We start from the raw sequence: 26,310 nt of genomic DNA, 5'->3' as shown, positions 1-26,310 counted from the left end.
CTTGCCCAGTGACCCAGTCCACAAATGAACATCTCTAGTTCTCACTGACTGCTAACCTGCTCACCTAGAAAAGGGGGGGAGCAATTTTTTTTGGTCTGGTACTGGTTGCAAACTTGTCCCAGAAAAAAAAAATAATATGGCGAAGACCACCACTAACCTGAACTGGAACCCACGGACCTTCAGATATCTACAAATAGTGGGACAAAATCTGTACATGGTTCAAGACCATGACAACTGTGCATTAAGAGATGTGGTTGTGAAGAAAAAGTACAAACTAAACATTCTTTTAAATCTTAAGAATTGCTGAAGTTTTTATATCAGGTGATTAATAAAGGCTTTCCCCTACCAATCCTGTCATGTTTAGCGTCTGCTGCAATACAATACCTTAACACAGCAGAGCAGGAAAGCTGAATGCTTTATTTTGCTTTGGATACTAAGGAAGTAAATCAGTTGCTGCAGAAAGAAAACTGTGAACTCTGGTCTCAATAATAAATGCATTCCCATCAGATCATTGAGAGGATCTCCAAATGCTACATAACATACATTTGAAAATCCACTTTTTGTTTAACGTTTACACGTAGATAGATACAAACTAAATTTATTAGCATAAGTACATATTATATATTTAATAAAGTGACCAGAAAAGATTTAATAAGCAGCCCAGAACATAACATAAAACTAATTTTTGACTATAAATCCAAGTATCTTAGCTGTAAAGATCACAGACCATCCAAAATGACAGTTTGTGTTATCTTTGGACTTGCTTGCACCATCCCTGCTAGAAATCAGAGCTTCCTAAAGGAGACCTTCAGTATTTGAAAGTAACTATAGGTTTATCTGCAGTTCAGGTGACAATGCACAAGTCTAATTTTAATTAAATTTCCATTATGGATACTTTTATCTCTTGATTCAAATCTCACATGTAGGGTTCTAGTAGCAAGTCACATACCTCAAAGACAGACATACATATTCAGAGTCCAAGTGTGTGTAAACATTCATACTGGCTATTTTGGGACTACTGATCTGTTTATTTTTGCAACTATTTATCTGGCTCTTGCAGACATCCCCAATACTAATGTTTTAGTGAAATTAAAGTGAAAGTCAATTTAGGGCCCACATCAACAAACAATTTCCAGCTCATCACCGAACGTATTGCAAAATGTAAATGCATATAATAATCCATATTCAGATTTTCCGAAAACTATTTAACAGATCCCACAAGCTACTGGTCATTAACATTTCATTTTAATAAGATATCTATGGAAAGCTAATTACAGGCTCATTTATTCTAATCAGCTTTAAAAATGGTTTGTCTCCCGGCAAACCAGGACCAACTAACTATTCCATCAAACTGAAGTAGAGCTCATTACAGACAAAAGATGGCAGTCCTTTGTGTGTCCCTAGTTCTGAGATAGGGCTCAACAAAGTAAGAGCGGCACTGATGGCACTAACCAAAACCAGATTCTGGGACAGTGCCAGGAAGTGCTTGGCACCAGACCCCTTGGCAACAACAGCCCCAGATAGCTGCCAAATCCACATAGCTGCTAGTAGATCTTGAAGAGTATCTCCCTGGTGGTTTAGATTAGGCTAAATGATCACAGTGGTTCCTTCTGGCCTTGGAATCCATTAAACCAAAAGCTAGCTGCAAGAGGTAAGCTTCCCAGAGAGTCTCCAGGAGGCAGATCAATCCCAAAGTTAGGACAGATTCATAGATTCGAAGGCTAGAAGGAATCACTTATCTGTCTGATCTCCTGTATAACACAGGCCACAGAACTTGCCCAAAGTAACTCCTACAGTATAGCTTTTTGAAAAACATCCGTCTTGATTTAAAAATTGACAGTGATAGAAAATCCACCACAACCCCATGTAAATTGTTCCAGTGATTAATTACCCTCACTGTCAAAAATGTACCCCTTATTTCCAATCTGAATTTGTCTATCTTGAACTTCCATCCCCTGGATTATGTTATACCTTTCTCTGCTAGACTGAGCACCCAATTACTTAATATTTGTTCCCTATGTAGATACTTTTAGACTACAATCAAGTCACCCTTCAACCTTCTTTGTTAAACTAAATAGATTGGGCTCCTGGTATCTATCAAAGTAAGGCATATTTCTATCGTTCAATCATTCTTGTGGCCCATCTCTGAACTCTCTCCAATGTGTATCAACAACCTTTTTGAACAGTTTCTACTCCTGCTTGAGATTCCCCTGTTTATGCATCCCAGGATAGCATTAGCTCTTTCGGCCACAGCATAACACTGGAAGCTCATGTTCAGTTGATTATTGACCATAACCCAGAAATCTTTTTCAGAGTCACTGCTTCCCAGGATAGAGTCCCCCACCCTGTAAGTATGCTAACATTCTTTGTCTCCTAGATGTATATGTTTACATTTACCTGTATCTAAAGGCACCTTGTTTGCAAGTACACAGTTTACCAAATGGCCCAGATTGCTCTGACTCAATGGCCTAGCCTCTTCATTAGAATCCATTAGAATCACAAGTTTCAGAGTAACAGCCCTGTTAGTCTGTATTCGCAAAAAGAAAAGGAGTACTTGTGGCACCTTAGCGACTAATCAATTTATCTGAGCATAAGCTTTTGTGAGCTACAGCTCACTTCATCGGATGCATACTGTGGAAAGTACACAAGATAACACCATCCTGGCCACTATGGATGTAGAAGCCCTCTACACCAACATTCCACACAAAGATGGACTACAAGCAGTCAAGAACACTATCCCCGATAATGTCACGGCTAACCTGGTGGCTGAACTTTGTGACTTTGTCCTTACCCATAACTATTTTACATTTGGGGACAATGTATACCTTCAAATCAGCGGCACTGCTATGGGTACCCGCATGGCCCCACAGTATGCCAACATTTTTATGGCTGACTTAGAACAACGCTTCCTCAGCTCTCGTCCCCTAACACCCCTACTCTACTTGCGCTATATAGATGACATCTTCATCATCTGGACCCGTGGAAAAGAAGCCCTGAGGAACTCCACCATGATTTCAACAATTTGCATCCCACCATCAACCTCAACCTGGACCAGTCCACACAAGAGATCCACTTCCTGGACACTACAGTGCTAATAAACAATGGTCACATAAACACCACCCTATACCGGAAACCTACTGACCGCTATTCTTACCTACATGCCTCCAGCTTTCACCCTGACCACACCACACGATCCACTGTCTACAGCCAAGCTCTGCGATACAACCGCATTTGCTCCAACCCCTCAGACAGAGACAAACACCTACAAGATCTCTATCAAGCATTCTTACAACTACAATACCCACCTGCGGAAGTGAAGAAACAGATTGATAGAGCCAGAAGAGCTCCCAGAAGTCACCTATTACAGGACAGGCCTAAAAGAAAATAACAGAACGCCACTAGCCGTCACCTTCGGCCCCAAACTAAAACCCCTCCAACGCATTATAAGGATCTACAACCTATCCTGAAGGATGACCCAACACTCTCACAAATCTTGGGAGACAGGCCAGTCCTTGCCTTCAGACAGCCCCCCAATCTGAAGCAAATACTCACCAGCAACCACAAACCACAAAACAGAACCACTAACCCAGGAACCTATCCTTGCAACAAAGCCCGTTGCCAACTGTGCCCACATATCTATTCAGGGGACATCATCACAGGGCCTAATAACATCAGCCACACTATCAGAGGCTCGTTCACCTGCACATCCACCAATGTGATATATGCCATCATGTGCCAGCAATGCCCCTCTGCCATGTACATTGGTCAAACTGGACAGTCTCTACGTAAAAGAATAAATGGACAAAAGTCAGATGTCAAGAATTATAACATCCATAAACCAATTGGAGAACACTTCAATCTCTCTGGTCACGTGATTACAGATACGAAAGTTGCGATATTACAACAAAAAAACTTCAAAACCAGACTCCAGCGAGAGACTGTTGAATTGGAATTCATTTGCAAATTGGATACAATTAACTTAGGCTTGAATAGAGACTGGGAGTGGCTAAGTCATTATGCAAGGTAACCTATTTCCCCTTGTTTTTTCCTCCTCCTCCCCCCCCTCCCCCGACGTTCTTGTTAAACCCTGAATTTGTGCTGGAAATGGCCCACCTTGATTATCATACACATTGTAAGGAGAGTGATCACTTTAGATAAGCTATTACCAGCAGGAGAGTGGGGTGCGGGGAGAGAAAACCTTTTGTAGTGGTAAACACTCATTTTTTCATGCTTTGTGTGTATAAAAAGATCTTGTGTACTTTCCACAGTATGCATCCGATGAAGTGAGCTGTAGCTCACGAAAGCTTATGCTCAAATAAATTGGTTAGTCTCCAAGGTGCCATCAGTACTCCTTTTCTTATTAGAATCACAGAAGATTAGGGTTGGAAGAAACTTCAAGAGGTCATTAGTCCAATCCCCTGCTCAAAGCAGGACCAACACCAACTAAATCATCCCAGCCAGGGCTTTGTCAAGCCAGGCCCTAAAAATCTCTGAGGATGGAGATTCCACCACCTCCCTAGGGAACCCATTCCAGTGCTTCACCACCCTCCTAGTGAAACAGTGTTTCTTAATATCCAACCTAGGCCACCCCCACTGCCATGTGAATCCATTGCTTCTTGCTCTGTCATCTGCCACCACTGAGAACAGCCTAACTCCATCCTCTTTGGAACTCCCCTTCAGGTAGTTGAAGACTGCTATCAAATCCCCCCTCACTCTTCTCTTCCGCAGACTAAATAAGCCCAGCTCCCTCAGCCTCTCCTCATAAGTCATGTGCCCCAGCCCCCTTATCATTTTCGTTGCTCTCCGCTGGACTCTCTCCAATTTGTCCACATCCTGTAGTGGGGGGCCCAAAATTGGATGCAATACAGTAACTCCTCACTTAACCTCATCCCAATTAATGTTGTTTCATTGTTGCATCGCTGATCTATTAGAGAACATGTTCATTTAAAGTTGCGCAATGCTCCCTTTATAATGTTGTTTAGCAGTCGCCTGCTTTGTCCACTGCTGACAGGAAGAGCAGCCCACTGGAGCTAGCTGGTGGGGGCTTGGAACGAGGGTAGCCTGGCAACTCCTGCATCAGCTCCCCTAAGTTCCCTGTGCCGCAGCCTCCCAGCAGGCTATCAATTGCCGGGCAGTTCAGCTGTCCCTCCCCCCACTGTCATATGCTGCTCCTGCCCTCTGCATTGGAGCTGCTCACAGGAGCCTCCTGCTCACTGTGCAGGAGGTGGGGAGGAAGAAGGGTGCTCATGTCAGTGTGTCCCCCTCCCCCCACTCCTGTACCCCATCTCCACAGAGCTTGGTGGGGGGAATAGACATATGATAGGGCTCAGGACGAAGGGAGCTTGCTGGCAGCAGCTGCTGTCTCAACTTGCTGATCTACTTAGAGTGGGGTCAGTGTACTTAAAGAGACAGTGCGCGTGTGTCACACAGTGTGTGTGTGTCTGTCTCTCTCACACACCCCCACCCACCCACCACCCGGCACTTTGGAATGTGGAGGGAGTGGTGCTCCAGCGGGATAGCGTGGGTTCATCATCACGTTCAGTTTCCGCAGGGAATGTCTGCAGCCACTGTCATGTGTCTATTGTGTCTCCTCCGTCCATTCGTGTTGCTTTGCAGAGTGTGAGGCTACATTAACAATGTGTTAACCCTTGAGGGCTCAGCCAAGTGTTAGTTAGCAGCAAGGCATTCCCTGGGAAATACCCCACCCTCTGACTCCACCACCTCAACCAAGCTTCACAATCATCATTGCTGTGTACAGTATTCAACTGTTGGTTTAAAACTGTGTGTGTGTGTGTATATATATATATATATAATGTCTTTTGTCTGGCGAAAAAAATTTCCCTGGAATCTAGTCACCCCCCCGTTTACAGTAATTTTTACGGGGAAACTGGATTCACTTAACATCGTTTCGCTTAAAGTAGCATTTTTCAGGAACATAACTACAACATTAAGTGAGGAGTTACTGTACTCCAGATGTGGCCTCACCAGTGTCAAATAGAGGGTAATAATCACTTCCCATGATCCGCTGGCAATGCTTCTACTAATGCAGCCCAATATACCTTTAGCCTTTTTGGCAACGAAGACACACTGTTGGCTCATTTTCTGCAGAACTGGCGGATAGCCAGTCGGTCCCCAGCCTGTAGCAGTGCATGGGATTCTTCCCGTCCCGTCCCTCTGTCCTTGTTGAACCTTATTTATCACTCCTCCAATTTTTGTCTTATCTGCAAACTTTATCCATAATGTTTTTGCTTTCTTCCAGGTCAAAGATAAAAATGTTAAATTGCACTGGATGAAGAGCCGTACCCTGCACACACACATACACACTTGATGATTCCGTTTAATATTACCAGTTTGTAAACCATTTAATGTGTGCCATGTTAATTTTATATCATTCTAGTTTTTTAATCAAAATGTGGAGTAGACAGGGATCAATGGCAAAACAAGTTGCAGTTTGCCACAGACGGGGTAGGATGAGAGTTGGGTCACCAAGAAACCCCAGCACGGACTCTGAGGTCCATTTTGGCATAGACACATTGGTGAGCAACTCCTTGCACTCTATGGCACTGAAACCTCAGCACCAGATTGGTTCCAGATCTGGGGACTTCAGTGTAACTTATGCAAGACCAAATCCTCAGAACTGAACTTCAACCTGGATGGATGTAGGTACGCTGGCCACTCTGTCAACCGACTTTTGAGAATCAACAATGTTTGATCCTCGGCACTGGACTCAGATTCTGGACAGCACTGTTTATACCTGGCATGCTGTCACTTTGGCAAATGGATTTCTAAAATCAATACTGGATTTCCACTGTACCTGACTTGGTCAACTAGGTTTGAAGAGCCTCGTCACCTGCAACATGAGTAAGTCCTAAACAATATCTTTGACCTATGGGCACCCTTCCTCTTAAAAAAAATATATATATATCTGACTGAAACTACAAATGATAGCTCCCAAAGAGGCAGAACAAGGAAAAAAAAACTGACAAGATAAGCATTAAGGATATCAAGTGATATTCCATCTCACTGCACCTTCTAAGAATACATAGGGAATCATGCCCAGAAGGATAAACAAGAATCCTGCCCAAGAGGAGAGGGAAGAGGGGGTAAGTGACCCAGACACTGCTGTCTAGAAGATTTTTAAAAATTGCCATGAACGTTCCTTGAGCGTACAAGTGGAACTTTAAAGAACCTGTTCTATTTCAAGTCCTAGGTAGAATTTGCTGCTCCAGCAATTATAAAGAATCCTGGTTTTGAAATAGATACGTCTGATCTGGAATCGCTGAAGGAACAGGACATGGAACACCAATACATTATTTCAAAAAGAAAAGGAGTACTTGTGGCACCTTAGAGACTAACCAATTTATCTGAGCATAAGCTATAGCTCACGAAAGCTTATGCTCAAATAAATTGGTTAATCTCTAAGGTGCCACAAGTCCTCCTTTTCTTTTTGCAAATACAGACTAACACAGCTGTTACTCTGAAACAATACATTATTTCAGTAGTTTGTCATTTGTCTGACCACCGCCACAATCTACGCTAATAGAAAGACAAGAAAAATTCAGTTACAACTAGCACTGACCCTCTCACCCAGGAATTCCATTAGTAGAATGAATCACCACTCATTCTGAGATACATGTAATTGTTACAATAGTGCATAATCAGTGTAATTAAAGACTTTCTGCCCTTCTAAAAAAACTGGAACAGTTATCCAGGATGTTGAGAAAGCTACTTCTTGCAGCAAGAGGCCCAGTGCAAGTAATACAACTCATACCTAGGCAACAGTGATGCAGGATGGAGAACCTGATTCCACAACACCTGTTGTAAATTAGGTTGTGTCTTTTCACTGCAGAATTAACTTGGAAACTGGCACCCATGTTAACCTGCCTTGGGTGTGAGCAGCCACACTGCAAAGCTGCACTCAAGTTACGGGGCCCTCACTGATGCTGCACTCGCCAGTGTGGGCAACTAGGACTTCTAGGAGATCATACCATGGTTCTTTGTGCTGAGGTAAACTGAGCCAATCTGATTCTACACCAGTAAATTATGGGAGAACTTGTCTGTCCTTCTGGGCATACTGAGGACTATCAGCACTCAAGCGGTTCAGCCTGTGTCCACACTGCAAAGTGGGTGAGTCATCGACTTTAGTGAAAGCCTTGTTCAGGCTTTAGCCTCCAGCCCCAGGTCGACCAGTTACCTTGGGATGAAAGCACAACTAAACTTGGGTCAGAGGTGTATATGTGGAGGAGTTAACTTTGCAGTGAAGACATTCCTTGAGAGGAAAATCAGTCCCAAAGCTTCAGCATGAATTCTGAATATGAACTAACAAGATTTTGGAGGGGAGGGTTCACCTCCTCATAACCCAGACAAAGCAATGTTAAGTCTGATGATAATACCTGAATGGGAATCTTCCAAAGAATAGGAAAGACTTTTGAGGATGGGAGGAGGATGGCATGTTGAGAATTCATGTACAGATGTCAGTAAATTCAGAGCAGACACTCCCACAACAATTTTGATGGTCCATCTTGAATGTATGCATAACAGGGATATTATTTACATTCCAGTGACATATTAATTGGAAAAAATACATTATAGGAGAAAAGAGAGAAGCCAACAGGTGTTCAAAAATCATAACTCAGACCATGAACTCATACAACTGCTTAAAACTCAGATTTTAAAATAAGTTTTGGGCTCTCTTATTTGCCTTTAGTTTTTTAGCCTCTTGGGGGTTTATGTTTTCAAGCTTTTCTCCACAATAAACTTACTTTGAAAAAAAAAAAAAGAAAACTGGGGATCTCGTATTCACATGACTTCAGGAGCTGGGGCTTTAAGAAAAACACCAACTACCATGAGAGTCAGCAACAGTGCAATTTTCTAGAATTTTAGGCCCCATCTGCATTACAGTTACCACCATATCAGGACACCCAAATACAACATGGTACAGAGTCCCGTTGCATAGGTGGGACCTTTCCCCCAAATCTTACTAAAGAGATGTACATGCCCAAGACTTAAGGAGACAGTTCCATTTTGTAACGCAGATGGAACCTTGTGTTATACCAGTATTGCAGGACAAATGTTTCAGCCAATCATGCAGCACAGAAGGAACCTTAAGTGCACATATACTGTAAGGTCATAATGCATATGGCCTTTTGTAATACAAATTCACAAGTGGGCATAGTTATAGAAGTTGTGGGAAACTTAACGCTTAACTACAAAGGAACAAATACATTTTCTCCTGAATGCATAAAAGTTGCATAAATACATGGTGTTCCCCCACCTCGCACTTTTCATATCAGGCCTTGATTTCCCTGATTTTGCTAATGAATCATGACTGCAAAACTAATGACCAACAACTCAAGTGAGATATTTGTGCAAGTAAGGGAACTGCAGTTAGTCAGACTGCCTCAAAACAAAAGGAAGGAAGGGGCACTGGGGTTTTTAACTTAAACTCCTGACAAGTACTTGGGAGAAGAGCTCTGAGGGAAAGGCAACATTTCAATCCTTCCCAGGTAAAAGCTCAGTTTCCACTCTAGTTCTGAGGTCCCCCAAAAGCTCTCTGATGAAAATATGGAAGACAAGACTTGGGCAGTAAAGGAAAATTTTGAGGAGAAAACTCAGTCTTTGTAAGTAATAAAGCAGTAAAAGCAACAAGCAAGCAAATTTTTTTGCAGTTGATATTTAGCTGTGAATTTTCTGTGTTTTTTTGCAGTTAATTTCAAATTGAATGATGTGTTAATGTAGTATTTACATAGCCTATGAATACTGCAAGCACAAAGTGAACTACTAAACTCAGAAAAGAGCTTCTAAACCAGACCTAATTTTAAGATGAACTCTATAATCATCTATTTTATACTTAGTCTTTTTCTACTAGCTTTATCTCATTATATTCTCCCTCAACCCAAACGTATTCTTGTGCTCTTCCCCTTCCGTTTCTTTTCTTGTGAACAAGGACTAACACTGTGGAGTGTGGTGTACTTACACCATATTGATTATCTATAAAAGAACACCAACTCCCAAATGGTTAGGTTTCTTGAAGAAGTGACTGACCCCTGGGAACAAAGGGCAACTCAAGATCAGGTCAAAGGAAACATCTGAAAAACAGATATGAATCAGAGATGAGGGCAAAAAGATGGTGTGTTAAACATGCAGCATACTTAAATGAGCTGTACTTTCAGACAAAAATAAAGAAAAGAATAATCCCAGGAGGGGAAAAATAAGAAGCAAAGCAGCTGACCAAAGAGTAGAGCAAGAAGCTGCCTTACCAAAAGGCAAATCATATTTGGGGATGCAGTTATAAGGATAAAGTCCTAGAGTTAGAAACAGCTCTGCTTATAACTTTTGGCATAAATACTCTCTCATATCTCTTGACATATGAGAGAGTATTTATGCCAGAAGTTATAAGCAGAGCTGTTTCTAACTCTAGGACTTGATCATTATTGGTGAAGAGTTACATATTTAAGATGTGTGTGGTTGGGCAGCACCATCAGCCAGGACGGTGGAACAAGCCAGAACATCCGGAACAAACTCAATAAAGCCAAGAACACCTTCAGGAGCTTAAATACAGTCTGGAAATCATCAAAATACAACACCAAAACCAAACTCAAGATTTATTAGAGCTGTGTACTTTCAACACTACTTTATAGTGCAGAATGCTGGGGAATGAGAAAGTATGACATTTCCAAACTCTCTTCATTCCATACAACCCGCCTCAGAAAAATCCTCCATATCTTTTGGCCCAGAACAATCTCCAACCAAGATCTACTGATACAGTGCAGCCAAGAGGATCTGAGCTCCATCATTACCAGGAGGCATTGGAGATGGATCGATCATGTGCTTCAGATGGAAACTTATTCCATCACCAGAGTAGCAATAATATGGACACGTAAAGGCAAGCGAAAACAAAGCTGCCTGAAAACAACATGGCGAAGAGCTGTGGAAGCAGAGCTGAAAAATCTGGGGCACAGCTGGGAAACTATTGAAAGACTTGCCAGAAACAGACAGGAGTGGAGGAGCTTTGTCACTGCCCTAAATGCCAGAGGCGTAATAGGAACATGATGACGACGGTTAAGAAAAGCGATCAAGTTACATGGTTTATTCTTGCCCTTATTTGCACAGTCACAAGGGAGGCACAACACAGCTTCATCACCCAAGAAACCACCATTTTTATACAAAAAGAAAAGGAGTACTTGTGGCACCTTAGAGACGAACAAATTTATTTGAGCATAAGCTTTCATGAGCTACAGCTCACTTCATCGGATGCATACTGTGGAAAGTGTAGAAGATCTTATTATATACACACAAAGCATGAAAAAATACCTCCTCCCACCCCACTCTCCTGCTGGTAATAGCTTATCTAAAGTGATCACTCTCCTTACAATGTGTATGATAATCAAGGTGCGCCATTTCCAGCACAAATCCAGGTTCTCTCACTCCCCCCTCCCCCCCACACACAAACTCACTCTCCTGTTGGTAATAGCTTATCCAAAGTGACCATTCTCCTCATATTGTGTATGATAATCAAGGTGGGCCATTTCCAGCACAAATCCAGGGTTTAACAAGAACGTCGGGGGGGGGGGGGGGGGGGAGACAAGGGGAAATAGGCTACCTTGCATAATGACTAAGCCACTCCCAGTCTCTATTCAAGCCTAAGTTAATTGTATCCAATTTGCAAATGAATTCCAATTCAGCAGTTTCTCGCTGGAGTCTGGATTTGAAGTTTTTTGGTTGTAAAATAGCGACTTTCATGTCTGTAATCACGTGACCAGAGAGACTGAAGTATTCTCCGACTAGTTTATGAATGTTATAATTCTTGACATCTGATTTGTGTCCATTTACTCTTTTACGTCGAAACTGTCCAGTTTGACCAATGTACATGGCAGAGGGGCATTGCCGGCACATGATGGCATATATCACATTGGTGGATGTGCAGGTGAACGAGCCTCTGATAGTGTGGCTGATGTTATTAGACCCTGTGATGGTGTCCCCTGAATAGATATGTGGGCATAGTTGGCAACGGGCTTTGTTGCAAGGATAGGTTCCTGGGTTAGTGATGAAGTGAGCTGTAGCTCACGAAAGCTTATGCTCAAATAAACTGGTTAGTCTCTAAGGTGCCACAAGTATTCCTTTTCTGTTTGAGAATACAGACTAACACAGCTGTTACTCTGAAACCTGTCATTTTTATACAGAATATTAAACTAGCAGAGTTCTAACATTTTAATCGAATACTTACTCAGCCAAATGACTAAGCCAAAGCAGATACCAAGGATGGAGCTTCCAACAAAGTCTAGTGACAGTGTTCTCTTGTGGCTTGCCTACAAACAAAAGTTGTACCAATTTAACTGTGCAGTATAGTTAATATGATACAACCTTTAGTGTGAATGCAGTTATACTGTTAAAGAAGAGCTTGTAGCTTATTCCCAAACAGAGGAGAATCTCAAAGCACTGGGAATGTGGTTCAGGAAGTTGGGAGGCCAGATCAAACTACTCCTGCACATAGCATGGTGAGAGCAGCAGAACAAGTCTGACTTTTTTAGAGGCAATCTGAGTTACAAGGAAAGTTATTGGTTGAGGGATTGGTTTATATTTAAAAATATATATTTTCCATTTAACTTTCCAGTCCACCTTTAAATGCCAGAACCTATACAAATGCCTGGATTTTTTCCCTCAGTCTTAACAGCATTCTTTTGGAATTCTACAAATAAGCATCTAACATACACAAGGTTAGAACATTTGTAAACATATGCCTTCAAACTAAAGGCTATGCAATGTTCCTTTGTTGTAATAGGATACTGTTTACAGAGAATGCTTCTTGTCAGGGTACTTTGTTTAGTATTAGATGCCCACAAATAGAAGCAATTAAAAGCTTTTACCTGTCCCAGAAACCACTGCCCTCTCAAGTTGTGCCTAGTGGAGGTGGCTCACCAATATGTAACTTTGTGCCATGTGAATTAAAGTGTCTTTTAGCTACCAATTCAACTAACAGTAATACTCTCACACCTGCCCTTTTCAAGTTATGCAATCCACTTTTCCAGTGCCTCTCCCCCACACCCTTTTTTTCTGGCGGTCTCCTTCACCCCTTAAGCCTCCCATCTATGACAGAAAAGAGGGAGAGTTTGAGAAAGATAAAAACCCAGTATTGAGCTTTTTTTCTTGACTCTACTTTTTCTGGAACAGGAATGATTGAATCATGACCTGCCCTTTCCTCTCTGATTACCAAAGCCCTAATGTCTCTCAGGCCTTGTCCACACTATACAGTTTCGTCAACAACAGAGATGGACCGCCAGATGGACTGGCTAGACCAGTGGTTCTAACTTTTGTACTGGTGACCCTTTTCACCCCTTTTCATAGCAAGCCTCTGAGTGCAACCCCCCTTACAAATTAAAAGCACTTTTTAATATATTTAACACCATTATATATGCTGGATGCAAAGCGGGGTTTGAGGTGGAGGCCGACAGCTCACGAGGGGTCCCAACCCCCAGTTTGAGAATCCCTGGGCTAGACACCTCCAGAGTGTAAGAGAGGTCCTCACTTGCCATGCCACTAGATGACCCTGTCGTGTGCGCCACATAGTCCTCCCAGCTCGACCTCCTCATGCACAACTTCGTCCTTTGGGCTGAGTCCACTGTCTGCAGCCTCCAGCCCCACCAAAGTGTCCAAGGGGCTCTTGGCAGGGGAGGTGGGGCTGCCGCCAAGGATGGCATCCAGCTCCTTTTAGAAGCAGCAGGTCTTCGGCGCAGCACCAGAGCGATGGTTTACCTCCCTTGCCATCTGGTATGCCTGCCTCAGCTCTTATCTTCACACAGCACTGATGCATATCCCATTCGTAGCTCTTACCCAACAAGCCACGAGAAATCTGACTGTAGGTATCAACACTCCTGGAGTGGAGCTGGGACTGCACAGTCTTCTCTCCCCACAGCACCAGCAGATCCAACAACTCATATGCTCCAAGTGCGAGTGTTGATGCGTGGAGCTGCCATGGTCAGCTGGGAAAAGACAATGTGAGCTCTCCACACCAAGGAAACAGGAAGTGGAATTTCAAAAATTCCCAGGTCTTTAAAGGGGGAAGGGCAGAAGCCTGTGCACCTGGGTGCTGGGCAGAGGAGTTTGAACTGCTGACCAGAGCAATCAGGATGGGCATTGTGAGACACCTCCTGGAGGCCATTTACAGCAACATAAAAAAACGCAGTGTCTACACTAACACTTTGTCAATATAACTTTGCAGCAAATAGCTCAATGCCTCTCATCAAGGTGGTTTTATTTTGCTGGCAAAGCAGGACACCTTTGTCAGCAGAAGGAGCACTGCAGTGTGTATACCTCCACTGGTGGACAAAACTGTGTAGTGTAGACAAGACCTTAGAGGTCACTTCTCTTGTTGAGGACTGATCTTTAGTCAACCATTAGAAAAACTGACTACAAGACACCACAGAAAGTGCTACCTCTGTCTTCATCCACTCTGCTAGTTTAGGGATCAAGAGATCAAACTCTACCTAAGTTCATGTGTAATGCCAGTGTGTCTTTACCCTTCTGGCTTTGCAAGTTCTGTTCCCTGCATCCTCAGACTGCAGTGGAGGGGCAGTCAAATCAATGTTTTATCAGCAGTGAGAAATTAATAGCCTCAGATTCACTACATAGGAAGACTGTGTGATTTTGAATCCTGTTATAAGGTTTTTTGAGTATAGGCTGCAGGACATTATAAATTATAGTTTGGTTGTTTTTATTTAAAAGGAAGTAACATAGCTTCTGCAGCTAACAATCTGCCAGCTACACATATTTAGTCTTGAATTATGAATATAAATCAAAACTTTTAAAAGTCAGTTCCTTTTTTTACCCCCTAAGGAACTTTTTTGTTTCCACAGCAACAGGTGACATTCACACCTAATGCAAACCAGGCAGCTGCACTTTACTGGTTTAGTTTCAGCAATATATAGGCTTGGAAAGATTAGGTTTTACGGACAGGGAGAATTTTTTTGTGATTAATGCACTGAACTAGGATTCAGGAAATCTGGGTTCAAATTCCAAAACAAACCACAAACTTCCCATGTCACCTCAGGAAAAATCATTTAATCTCTTGACCCCTTCTCCCCCCCAAATCCATTTTGATCTGTACTGTATCAACCAGGACCATGAACTCAGGACCCCAAACATTCACAGAATCATAGTCTATCAGGGTTGGAAGGGACCTCAGGAGGTCATCTAGTCCAACCCCCTGCTCAAAGCAGGACCAATCCCCAACTAAATCATCCCAGCCAGGGCTTTGTCAAGCCTGACCTTAAAAACTTCAAAGGAAGGAGATTCCACCACCTCCCTAGGTAACGCATTCCAGTGCTTCACCACCCTCCTAGTGAAAAAGTTTTTCCTAATATTCAACCTAAACCTCCCCACTGCAATTTGAGACCATTACTCCTCGTTCAGTCATCTGCTACCACTGAGAACAGTCTAGATCCATCCTCTTTGGAACCCCCTTTCAGGTAGTTGAAAGCAGCTAGCAAATACCCCCACATTCTTCTCTTCCGCAGACTAAACAATCCCAGTTCCCTCAGCCTCTCCTCATAAGTCATGTGTTCCACTCCCCTAATCGTTTTTGTGGCCCTCCGCTGGACATTTTCCAATTTTTTCACATCCTTCTTGTAGTGTGGGGCCCAAAACTGGACACAGTACTCCAGATGAGGGCTCACCTATGTCGAATAAAAGGGAACAATCACGTCCCTCAATCTGCTGGCAATGCCCCTACATATACATCCCAAAATGCCATTGGCCTTCTTGGCAACAAGGGCACACTGTTGACTCATATCCAGCTTCTCGTCCACTGTAACCCCAGGTCCTCTTCTGCAGATTAGCCATTCGGTCCCTAGTCTGTAGCGGTGCATGGGATTCTTCCGTCCTAAGTGCCGAACTCTGCACTTGTCCTTGTTGAACCTCATCAGATTTCTTTTGGCCCAAACCTCTAATCTGTCTACGGCCTTCTATATCCTATCCCTACCCTCCAGCGTATCTACCTTTCCTCCCAGTATAGTGTCATCTGCAAACTTGCTGAGGGTTCAATACACACACCCCCTCCAGATCATTACGGAAGATATTGAACAAAATCGGCCCGAGAACCGACCCTTGGGGCACTCCCACTTGATACTGGCTGCCAACTAGACATGGAGCCATTGATCACTACCCGTTGAGCCCGACAATCTAGCCAGCTTTCTATCCACCTTATAGTCCATTCATCCAGCCCATACTTCTTTAACTTGCTGGCAAGAACACTGTGGGAGACCATGTCAAAAGCTTTGCTAAAGTCAAGGAATAACACGTTCACTGCTTTCCCCTCATCCACAGAGCCAGTTATCTCGTCATAGAAGGCAATTAGATTAGTCAGGCATGACTTGCCCTTGGTGAATCCATGCTGACTGTTCCTGATCACTTTCCTCTCCTCTAAGTGCTTCAGAATTGATTCCTTGAGGACCTGCTCCATGATTTTTCCAGGGACTGAGGTGAGGCTGACTGGTTGTAGTTCCCCGGATCCTCCTCCTTCCCTTTTTAAAAGATGGGCACTACATTAGCCTTTTTCCAGTCGTCCGGGACCTCCTCCGATCGCTATGAGTTTTCAAAGATAATGGACAATGGCTCTGCAATCACATCCGCCAAATCCTTTAGCACTCTCGGATGCAGCGCATCCGGCCCCATGGACTTGTGCTCGTCCAGCTTTTCTAAACAGTCCCAAACCACTTCTTTCTCCACAGAGGGCTGGTCACCTCCTCCCCACGCTGTGTTGCCTAGTGCAGTAGTCTGGGAGCTCACCTTGTTCATGAAGACAGAGGCAAAAAAAGCATTGAGTACATTAGCTTTTTCCACATCCTCTGTCACTAGGTTGCCTCCCTCATTCAGTAAGGGGCCCACACTTTCCTTGACTTTCTTCTTGTTGCTAACGTACCTGAAGAAACCCTTCTTGTTACTCTTAACATCTCTTGCTAGCTGCAACTCCAGGTGTGATTTGGCCTTCCCGATTTCACTCCTGCATGCCTGAGCAATATTTTTATACTCCTCCCTGGTCATTTGTCCAATCTTCCACTTCTTATACGCTTCTTTTTTGTGTTTAAGATCAGCAAGGATTTCAGTGTTAAGCCAAGCTGGTCGCCTGCCATATTTACTATTCTTTCTACACATCGGGATGGTTTGTCCCTGTAACCTCAATAAGGATTCTTTATAATACAGCCAGCTCTCTTGGACTCCTTTCCCCCTCATATTATTCTCCCAGGGGATCCTGCCCATCAGTTCCCTGAGGGACTCAAAGTCTGCTTTTCTGAAGTCCAGGGTCCATATTCTGCTGCTCTCCTTTCTTCCTTGTGTCAGGATCCTGAACTCGACCATCTCATGGTCACTGCCTCCCAGGTTCCCATACACCTTTTGCTTCCCCCACTAATTCTTCCCGGTTTGTGAGCAGCAGGTCAAGAAGAGCTCTGCCCCTAGTTGGTTCCTCCAGGAAATTCCTTCCTAGCTGCACCAGGAAATTGTCCCCTACACTTTCCAAAAACTTCCTGGATTGTCTGTGCACCGCTGTATTGCTCTCCCAGCAGATATTAGGGAGACTGAAGTCTCCCATGAGAACCAGGGCCTGTGATCTCGTAACTTCCATTAGTTGTCGGAAGAAAGCCTTGACCACCTCATCCCCCTGGTCCGGTGGTCGAGAGCAGACTCCCACCTCAACGTCACCCTTGTTGCTCACACTTCTAAACTTAATCCAGAGAATCAGGTTTTTCTGCAGTTTCATACCAGAGCTTTGAGCAGTCATACTGCTCTCTTACATACAATGCAACTCCCCCACCTTTTCTGCCCTACCTGTCCTTCCTGAACAGTTTATATCCATCCATGACAGTACTCCAGTCATGTGAGTTATCCCACCAAGTCTCTGTTATTCCAATCACATCATAATTCCATTCTGCTGTGCTGAGGAGCAACTATGTTAGAGGCACAGTTCACATTCCATCATCCTCCCAGAGTACCAAAATGAAGTAGGGAGATTTTGATTTCCTGAAAATAAGGTTTGTGCCAACTACCTTTTCAATAAAACAGACTGTTCTCCAATCCCATCATTTCAGTAGGCAGATGGACAAATAGCCAGATTTAGTTTTTCTGCCTGTCAGCGCTATTCTACTGGCTGGATTACGCAGGAACCAATCAAGTTCTTTTCATAGCATCATAGTTAAACTTCCATAACAAGTAACATTTTAACAATATAACCAGAAATAGGATACCAAGCACTAAGAAGCAAGGGCAGGCTCCATGACATTAAATAGTTTATAAGTAGGGAAAAATCCTCCTAGCTGTACCTGATCCACTCATGAAGCAATGGGACTCTTAAGTTGCAGGGATCACTAGCCCATAGTACTTAGGGAAGAAAGAGACTTTGACAGTGACTCATCTAACTGTAGGTTGAATCAGCTACCTTTCTACACAGATCTTCTGCAAATCCCCTCCCAATTTAGCTGACAGAGGGAACATGAACTTGCTGAGAGCTCTGATGGGAAGATGTGTTGGAATACTAGGCACCTTTAGGACAGTTTAATCGGAAAGCCTTCAACCAGGATCTGGAGCTCGCTAGGCCACAAGAAGTTCATTCTGCATTAGTAGAATATACAGAATCCAGATCAGGTTGAGGATCTGCCAGAATCATTCCTTTTTAGATTGGTGGTTAAAGATCTTCTGAAATATAAGGAATGGATAATTCCCAAGTCTAGCTTTTCAGATACAATACTAAGACCGGCCTTGTCTTTGTACCTGAAGGAAGTCTAAACTATAGGAAATGAAGGCTCTCTTCAGGATTACATGGGCCCTACATAAAAGCCAGACAAAGTGAATCTGTCAAAGTGCAATGCTCTTTGCTCTTCAAGAGGATGACAATAACTTGGACATAAAATCTCAAATCTAAAAGGAACTGGCCACTAGCAAAAAGTTTATTAGTCGTTTATAACTGACTGGACTTCGGGTAGGGCGGCAAATGAACTCTTGACATGATAAATTAAAGTAGCAGGTCTATATAGCACAGCACAAAAGCAATGAGAATAATTTAAATCCTACCACCTTGGATTTTCTTTAGCACACACGAGATCAGAGAGAACAGGCAGACTTGAATACTAGCTCCCAAATCACCTAAATGAATCTGTATTCTAGTCAGCCAATCAACAGGAATATTGAAAATCCTTGCCAAGTAATCAAGCTACATACAATCAATCAAGTTGCATGAGATCAACCAAGGCCAAAGACCTGATTCCAGGCTTAGACTGACTTTTTGTACTTCTTTGTTTATCTAAATGCCATGACTAGAACATTGTGAACTGACCACAAAGAAAAATCTACAACCACAGTTCAAAAGCTAAACTGTGTGGGCCACACCTTCTCTCCCTCCTTTGACCACGTTCAGGACTTGAGACAACTAATTCCCTAGTACCCCCAACCTTAAAGTACAAGCATTAAAGGTGATCACAATCCATTGAGGATAACATCACTACATTTAAAATTATCAGGTTTTCCTGCATATTGGGAAGAGGATGTTGGGGGAGATTCACTTATCCTAGTGGGTGTAAGTCTAAACTTAGAGAGATCTGGAGCGATAAGGAAGCCAGTTTGAACACAAACTTCATCAGGCCCAGCATGTAGAAAGCTTCCAGATTTAAATGCCACTGACTTTAAATTTATCTAGTGTGGAGTGAAGGCAGCTTCCATCAGTTGGTCTATGTAGGAATCATGATTAAGGCTCCATGACCTCCATGGTTCTGCAACAGCCGGTACACCAGGCCCGGGGGCTGTCTGAGCTGCTCAGGCTGTCCCCGGGCCAGGCACACCAGCCACTGCCAGGGCAGTCTCATGCCCCCCCACACACACACCCCAGCAGCAGGAGTTTGGGTGTGGGGGGGCTCAGGGCAGGGGTGCGGGACTGTGCTTACCTGGGGGGGCTCAGGTCTAGCTCCATGTGCTGCCTCTGCCTGCAGGCACCACCTCTGCAGCTCCCATCGGCCGCAGTTCCCAGCCATTGGGAGCTGCAGAACTGGGGCTTGGGGCGGAGCAAAGGCAGCATGTGGAGCTAGGAGTTGGAGGTCGCCTATTCCCAGGAACTGAGTAGGGAACCTGCCCCAGCCCGCCAACCCACCCACCCACTTGCCCCAGAACCCCTCCCCCACAAGTTTTAGTCAAGGGTATATAGTAAAAGTCATGGACAGGTCACAGGCCGTGAATTTCTGTTTACTGCCCGTGACCTGTCCATGCCTTTTATTAAAAATACCTGTGACTAAAACATAGCCTTAACCATGATCTATGGTTGGCAAAAAGCTCCTGAAACAAAAGGCATTGGATAGCACCAGAGGGTGTTTTCTGCCTCATATCATCCAAAATGTCTGTACACAGCACTGGGAAAAAGAATATTGATGATTCCTGCCTAACACAGCCACTAACGAGCTCAAAGCCTTGTGCCCACTGGAGTGATGTCAGAAAGAGTTTGCTGATCCATATTGCCAAATAGATAAGTAAATGCTGATCCAACATATCATGGGCATTTTAGTACTACCAAGCATGAAAGTGCAGTTTTAGCAGGATTTGGCTAGCAAATGCAACCTAAGGAAAATGGCAAGAGGACCAGTAGCCAAGGCGCAGCCCTATGTGGCCAACAGTCACGCACACCATGGAAGCAGAGTTTGTGGAGATTACTGTTTCTGTGTCATGCTCTACTTCAGAGTCTCTGCTAGTGTATTTCAAACAGCTGTCTCTAATGTTCTGGAGTTCACAAGTCAATATACATGAAGATGGAACTTTAATATCAAACAACCTACTGCAGTTCTGTAATTACCTATTTCACCATTCTCTTTGGTTTCTGGAAAGAAGCAACTTGATGACTCTTTGTCAGGTAATCTGTTGTTCTACTGTACTGTGTAGTAAAATTCCAAAACTGGTTAGCAGTGTTCCCTCTAATTTTTCCCACCTATGTGCAGAATAAATTTTGTTATGACACACATCACCTTCATATCAGTGCACATAAAATCCAGTGGGTGGTGGGGCCAAGGGGTTCAGAGTGTGGGAGGGGCTCAGGGCTGGGACAGAGCATTGCGGAGCAGGGGGTAAGGGCTCTGGCTGGAGGTGCGGGCTCTGGGGTGGGGCTGGGGGATGAGGGGTTTGGGGTGCAGGAGGGTGCTCCAGGGCTACAGAGAGGAGAGAAGACTCCTCCCAGCTCTCTCCCCACAGCAGCACCTGGGCTGGGGCCACAGGATAGGCGCCACTCCCCTGGCCCACGCAGGCCCAGCCAGGATTGGGTTCAGGGAGGGGCATCCTGGCTGCAACAGCCATGCCGGGGCTGGGTTCAGGAAGTCCAGGCTGGGCCAGGTCCTGGTGGGGGGGAGGGGGGTGTCTAGTCCAGGCCCCTTTCAGGGGCAAAGGGGGGAGTGCCGCCCAGGTCCACTGTGCCTGCAACCCAACTCCAGTCCCAGCTGCAGCCCCGATCTGCCTTCATTCCCCCTCTGCCATCAGGCCAGCTCTGCCCCTAGCCCCAGCTCCCTTCTCTATTCTTAGTTCTGCCCCCAGCTCTGCCTTCATCCCAAGCTCCTCAGCTGAGCCAACTGTACAGTAATGGGGGGGGGGGGGAGACAGATTCCATTACTGGTCAGGGGTGGGGCTGCAACAGGAAAAATTAGGGCACCACTGGGTTATATCCACAACTAAAATGGAATTTGGGGGTGTTGGGGAGTAAGGTCTTATTAGGAGGACAGCCTGGAATCTAGGATCCATCTTCTTTTGAAATAAGCTAAAGGAAAGCCCAAAAAATGTAAACATGCTCATATTCCTTTCCTTGAACCATAACACAACATTTCTAAGTTTGAAGGACTCATCGTAAAAAGACTGAGTGGCACATTCTCTCTCTATTTTACATGGAGCTGGGGTTTCAGAGCATCTTTGTCATCTATCACACAGCACCAGCAGGGAGGGAATGGAGGCTCATCTTCTATGTAGCTATCAGCAATTGTTCATTTCATGACTAGGGGAGCAGCAAGATTTTGGTATTGCCACCTCCAACCACTCAAAAATCACAAGTCAGCACCCAAAAAATGAGACAAGATTTTAAAAAGTATTTGTTTCTTTTTATTTACTCTCTGAATTTTTTTTTTGTCATAGACTACACTCTGGTTACTTTTCAAGATTTTCTCTGCAACCATGAAGGGCAGACACTTTCATTAAAAAAAAAAGCATGGCGATTCTCACCTGATCTCATGCTTCGAAGAGCTGGGATTTAAGGGAAAAAAGCCAACTATCACAAGACTCACAATAAAATAGCACTGACAACATTGACTTGCAGGCAGAAAAATTAAATAGGGGAAATTTATTTTTATATTAACAGGGTAGGGTTTTGGTTTTTTGCCTTTTGATTTAATATTAATATTGAAATGTGATCTTTTACAACACTTAAAATGACCTAGCAGCAAGCTTGTTAGAGGGACCAAGTGATTTACCTCAGCTATTTTCAATGCTAGCACTTACTATTGCTGTGTATTTCATCATCTACTCCAGTGGTCTCCAAACTGGGGTGCGCGCACCCCAGAGGGTGCGCGAGATGATCCCAGGAGGTGCGCGGCAGCAGGAGTGCCGCCAGACAGCACTCCGCCGTTCTTTTTTTTTCCTTCGGCAGCAGCTCTGCACGTCCACAGCTGGTGTTCCCCTCCGGCAGCCCGCCTGCGGCTGGTCTTCCGGTCTTCTTCCTTCGGCAGCGCGCCTGTGGCAGGTCTTCACCCTGGGAATGCGCGAGCCAAAAAGTTTGGAGACCACTGATCTACTCAGTGCCAAACCTGTTGCACAAACACCTACTCAAACATTAAGATGAATATGGAGAATCCCAAATTGCTCTGGCTTTGCAAAAACAGAGATGTGAACTTTTAAGTCTACGCCAATTGCATCTATTAAGCACCAGCCTAGTGAAATAGGACTCTGTGTACATAGTCTTCCAAGCAGTGATACTGAACAATTAAGTTTTCTCTCTCAGTGGAGCTGGTCTATTAAACCACTTCTTTACAAACAAGCTCACTGACTGAACTACAGCCACTTTTTACAAACTAGCATATTTAAAAGGAAGAATGACTGGTTCCCAAATGTTTCTATTAGCGTATATGTATTTGCTGCAGCTACCTATTAGCAAATTTGCACTCCTGAAAATTACACCTCCCCCAGGGAACACTTCATCTCTTACATTTTGTCAGTAAGTGAATGTTTGCAGATGGTTTTGAAAACAGGGCTCTTTTAGCGTTCAAGAAGCCCATAGCTGAAAGTACATAGAAGAAAAGGATATCCACTGTTTGCCAATGACTCTGACACAAGGAAAGTCAGAGCTGAAAAAATAAGGCAAAGATAAGACTCAAACATTAAGAAGTTTCACCTTATGTTCAACAATCCACTGTCACTTATACAATCTGAATTAAAATGGATTTCAAAAAAGACAAGGAAAAAATCTGAATGGGCTTGATTCAGTTACTCCATTCCTGCACTTGAGACAAGGACAGAAGTGGGGGCAGGCACAAAGGTGGCTTTAAACCTGTTTTGTGCTCCCTGCATTCTGAAATGAAGGCCAGCCATCAATATAGATTAGGGCAGCCTCATGGTTGCCCCAACTTTACACACTGCTTCCCAGGGCCCTAGGAAACAGAGAATAATAATAGTACAATGCTCTTCTGATACCTACAACACGTCCCCTCCCTAAGCTGGGGGACTGGAAAGCACACATGGTATTGTAGAGCTCCCATGCCAGGTCTATGTAAGGTGGAACATTCTCTGAGGCTATTTCCACGCCTCTTAACACCGCCGGAACAGTATAAAGGGCTTTTGTATAATTTGAGAACAATTCCCCCATGACTTTCCAAAATTTTAAGGATTTTGGGAGTATAATTTTGTTTACACATGTTCAAAATGTCAACTTGATTACCATCTCACGTATTCTGAGAAAGTGTCAGGAAGGAACTAGAATCACTTATACCTAGAAGCAAATTTAACTGGAATTAGTGCACTTGAGCAAACTGTATGGCTATGAATTATTTTAAAGCAATATCACTACCTGTAAATGATAAATGCTGGTAATTCTTTTAAACAGTGTGTCTGGGGGGGTCTTAAGTTCAGCAAAGAAATATGAAGTTCCTGCAATCATTGCCTTGTTTCAAAATTCCCGCGCAGAACAATTCCACAGACTAGACCACCATTGCATATCATAGGAAGTATGCCTCCAGCAAGAGGAGCATCAGCAATGTTAGAGTCAAAGTAATTTGAGCCTAATCAGTTTCAGTCTGCTCTTCTTTGAGCCAAACTAGTGTGTGCATAGAGAGCCCTTAAAAGGTGAAATTGCACAAAGAATGAAGCCCCCTTCAGATTACCAGAGTGACCCAGGAGAGGCAGAAATCAGTTCCACATTGCTCTGGAAAAACTTTTCTGAAACAGCAGTAGCAACATGATTCAGCATGCTGAGGGAAGTAAATGGACTAGAGACAAAAAGAGAGGTGAATATCCCCAGAGACAGAGGAAAAATAGAAAGACAAAGAGGACAAGGAGAGAACAGGAGCATATAAACGCTTAATTTTAGGAAAGATTTTAGTAGGAAAAAATTAATCAATTTGTAAGCACCTAGAAGACAACTGAGTAATAGTAACAGCTAATATGCATTTGTCAAGAACAAGACATGCCAAACCAACCTAATTTCCATCTTTGATAAGGTTCCTAGACTAGTGGATGAGGGGAAGGAGCAAACACGATACGTCTTGATTTTATTAAGGCTTTTGATAGTCCCTAGTTTGCTTATGAGAATGTCATGTGAGAAATGTGTTCTAGATTAAATTACTATAAATATAAACTGGTTGAAAGACTGTACTTCAAGAGTAGTTATCAATGGTTCACTGTCAAACTGGGGGGACATATCAGGTGGGGGTCCCAAAGGGGTCAATCCTAAATCCAGTACGATTCAACATTTTCATTGATGACTTGGTCAGGCTAGTCCAACTCGTGGCCTGCAAGACAATTTTGTCCAGCCCCGAAACGTGTCCTCCACGCAGCAGATCTGCTCTATAATATGACACCCTCACACACATCAGATGTGCACGGTCATGCCAAATGGAGGACACCATTTTGTAGAGCAGGTCTGCTGCGGGACAAAATGGTGTCCTCCACACAGCGTGCATGCGAGGTCACACTGCCTGGAGGATACCATTTTGTTTTTATATGTGGCCCACAGAGGTGCTGCACAACTACACAACTCACATCACTGAAAAGGTTGGACCATTCTGGCTTTGATAATAGAGTGGAGAATATGCTTATAAAACGTGCAGATGAAACCAAGCTCGGAGGGGTTGCAAGCACTTTGGAGGACAGGATTAGAATTCAAAATTACCTTGACATATTGGAGAACTGGTGTGAAATCAACAAGGTGAAATTCAATAAAGACAAGAACAAAATATTATGCATCTGAAGGAAAAAATGAAATGACAAATACAAAATAGGGAAAAACTGGCTAGGTTGTAGTACTGCTGAAAAAGATCCAGGGATTATAGTGGAATACAAATTGAATATAACATAACAATGTGATGCAGTTGCAAAAAAGGTTAATTCCATTGTAGGGTGTTGTATGTAAGACACAAGAGGTAACTGCCCTGCTCTACTCTGCAATGGTGAAGCCTCAACTGTGTCGTCCACACTTCACAAAATATATGAAGGAATTGGAGGAAGTCCAGAGGAGAGCAACAAAAGTGATCAAAAGTTTAGAGAACTTGACCTACAAGGAAAAGTTAAAAAACTGGGCATGTTTAGTCTTGAAAAGAGACAAATGAGGGGAGACCTGATAACAGCCTTCAACTCTGTTAAGGGCAGTTATAAAGAGGACAACAATCAATTGTTCTCCATGACCTCTGAAGACAGGAAAAGAAATAATTAGTTTAATCTACAGCAAGGGATGTTAGGAAAAACCTAACAAGGATAGTTAAACACTGGAACAGGCTTCCAAGGGAGGTTGTGGAATTCCCATCATTGGAGGTTTTTAAGAACAGGTTAGACAAATATCTGTCAGGAATGGTCAAGGTATACTTGCTCCTGCCCCAGAGTGGGGTGGGGTGATGGACTAGATGACCTCGAGGTTCCTTCCAGCCTTATATTTCTCTGAGTCTATGACTAAAGCACAAGTATCTGTAAAATGACAAAGGAGCACCCTAAAAGGCTCAGATGCAATTGATATCAGATGTGTCATTTTAAAAGAGTCTCAATGGGCTGCAGGCAAGTTCCACCACAATCACTTTTCAGTACTGGCATTAATAATACACACAATGG

The 26,310-nt window shown here is 43.6% G+C and overlaps 1 protein-coding gene across 16 annotated transcripts in view; it reads right to left on the bottom strand.

Annotated features, from left to right (window-relative positions):
• Positions 1-26,310, bottom strand: part of BRD4 (bromodomain containing 4) — a 228,353-nt gene that overhangs the window by 178,066 nt on the left and 23,977 nt on the right. For 10 of the 16 annotated variants that reach the window (XM_073319263.1, XM_073319261.1, XM_073319255.1 and 7 more), the window contains exons 2-3: positions 22,501-22,750; positions 20,822-20,953 (exon numbers count right to left, since the gene is read on the bottom strand). The exons of 3 other annotated variants lie outside the window; for them this stretch is intronic. The gene's annotated coding sequence lies outside the window, so the exon portion shown is untranslated. Of the gene's footprint in view, positions 1-20,821; positions 20,954-22,224; positions 22,246-22,500; positions 22,751-26,310 lie in introns of all 16 variants that reach the window. 3 more of the 16 variants (XM_073319258.1, XM_073319264.1, XM_073319266.1) reach the window with 3 other exon arrangements.

Source organism: Lepidochelys kempii, chromosome 20 (assembly GCF_965140265.1).
Source record: "Lepidochelys kempii isolate rLepKem1 chromosome 20, rLepKem1.hap2, whole genome shotgun sequence".
Taxonomy (NCBI): Eukaryota; Metazoa; Chordata; order Testudines; family Cheloniidae; genus Lepidochelys; species Lepidochelys kempii.
This window is presented reverse-complemented; position numbering and strand designations above follow the sequence as displayed.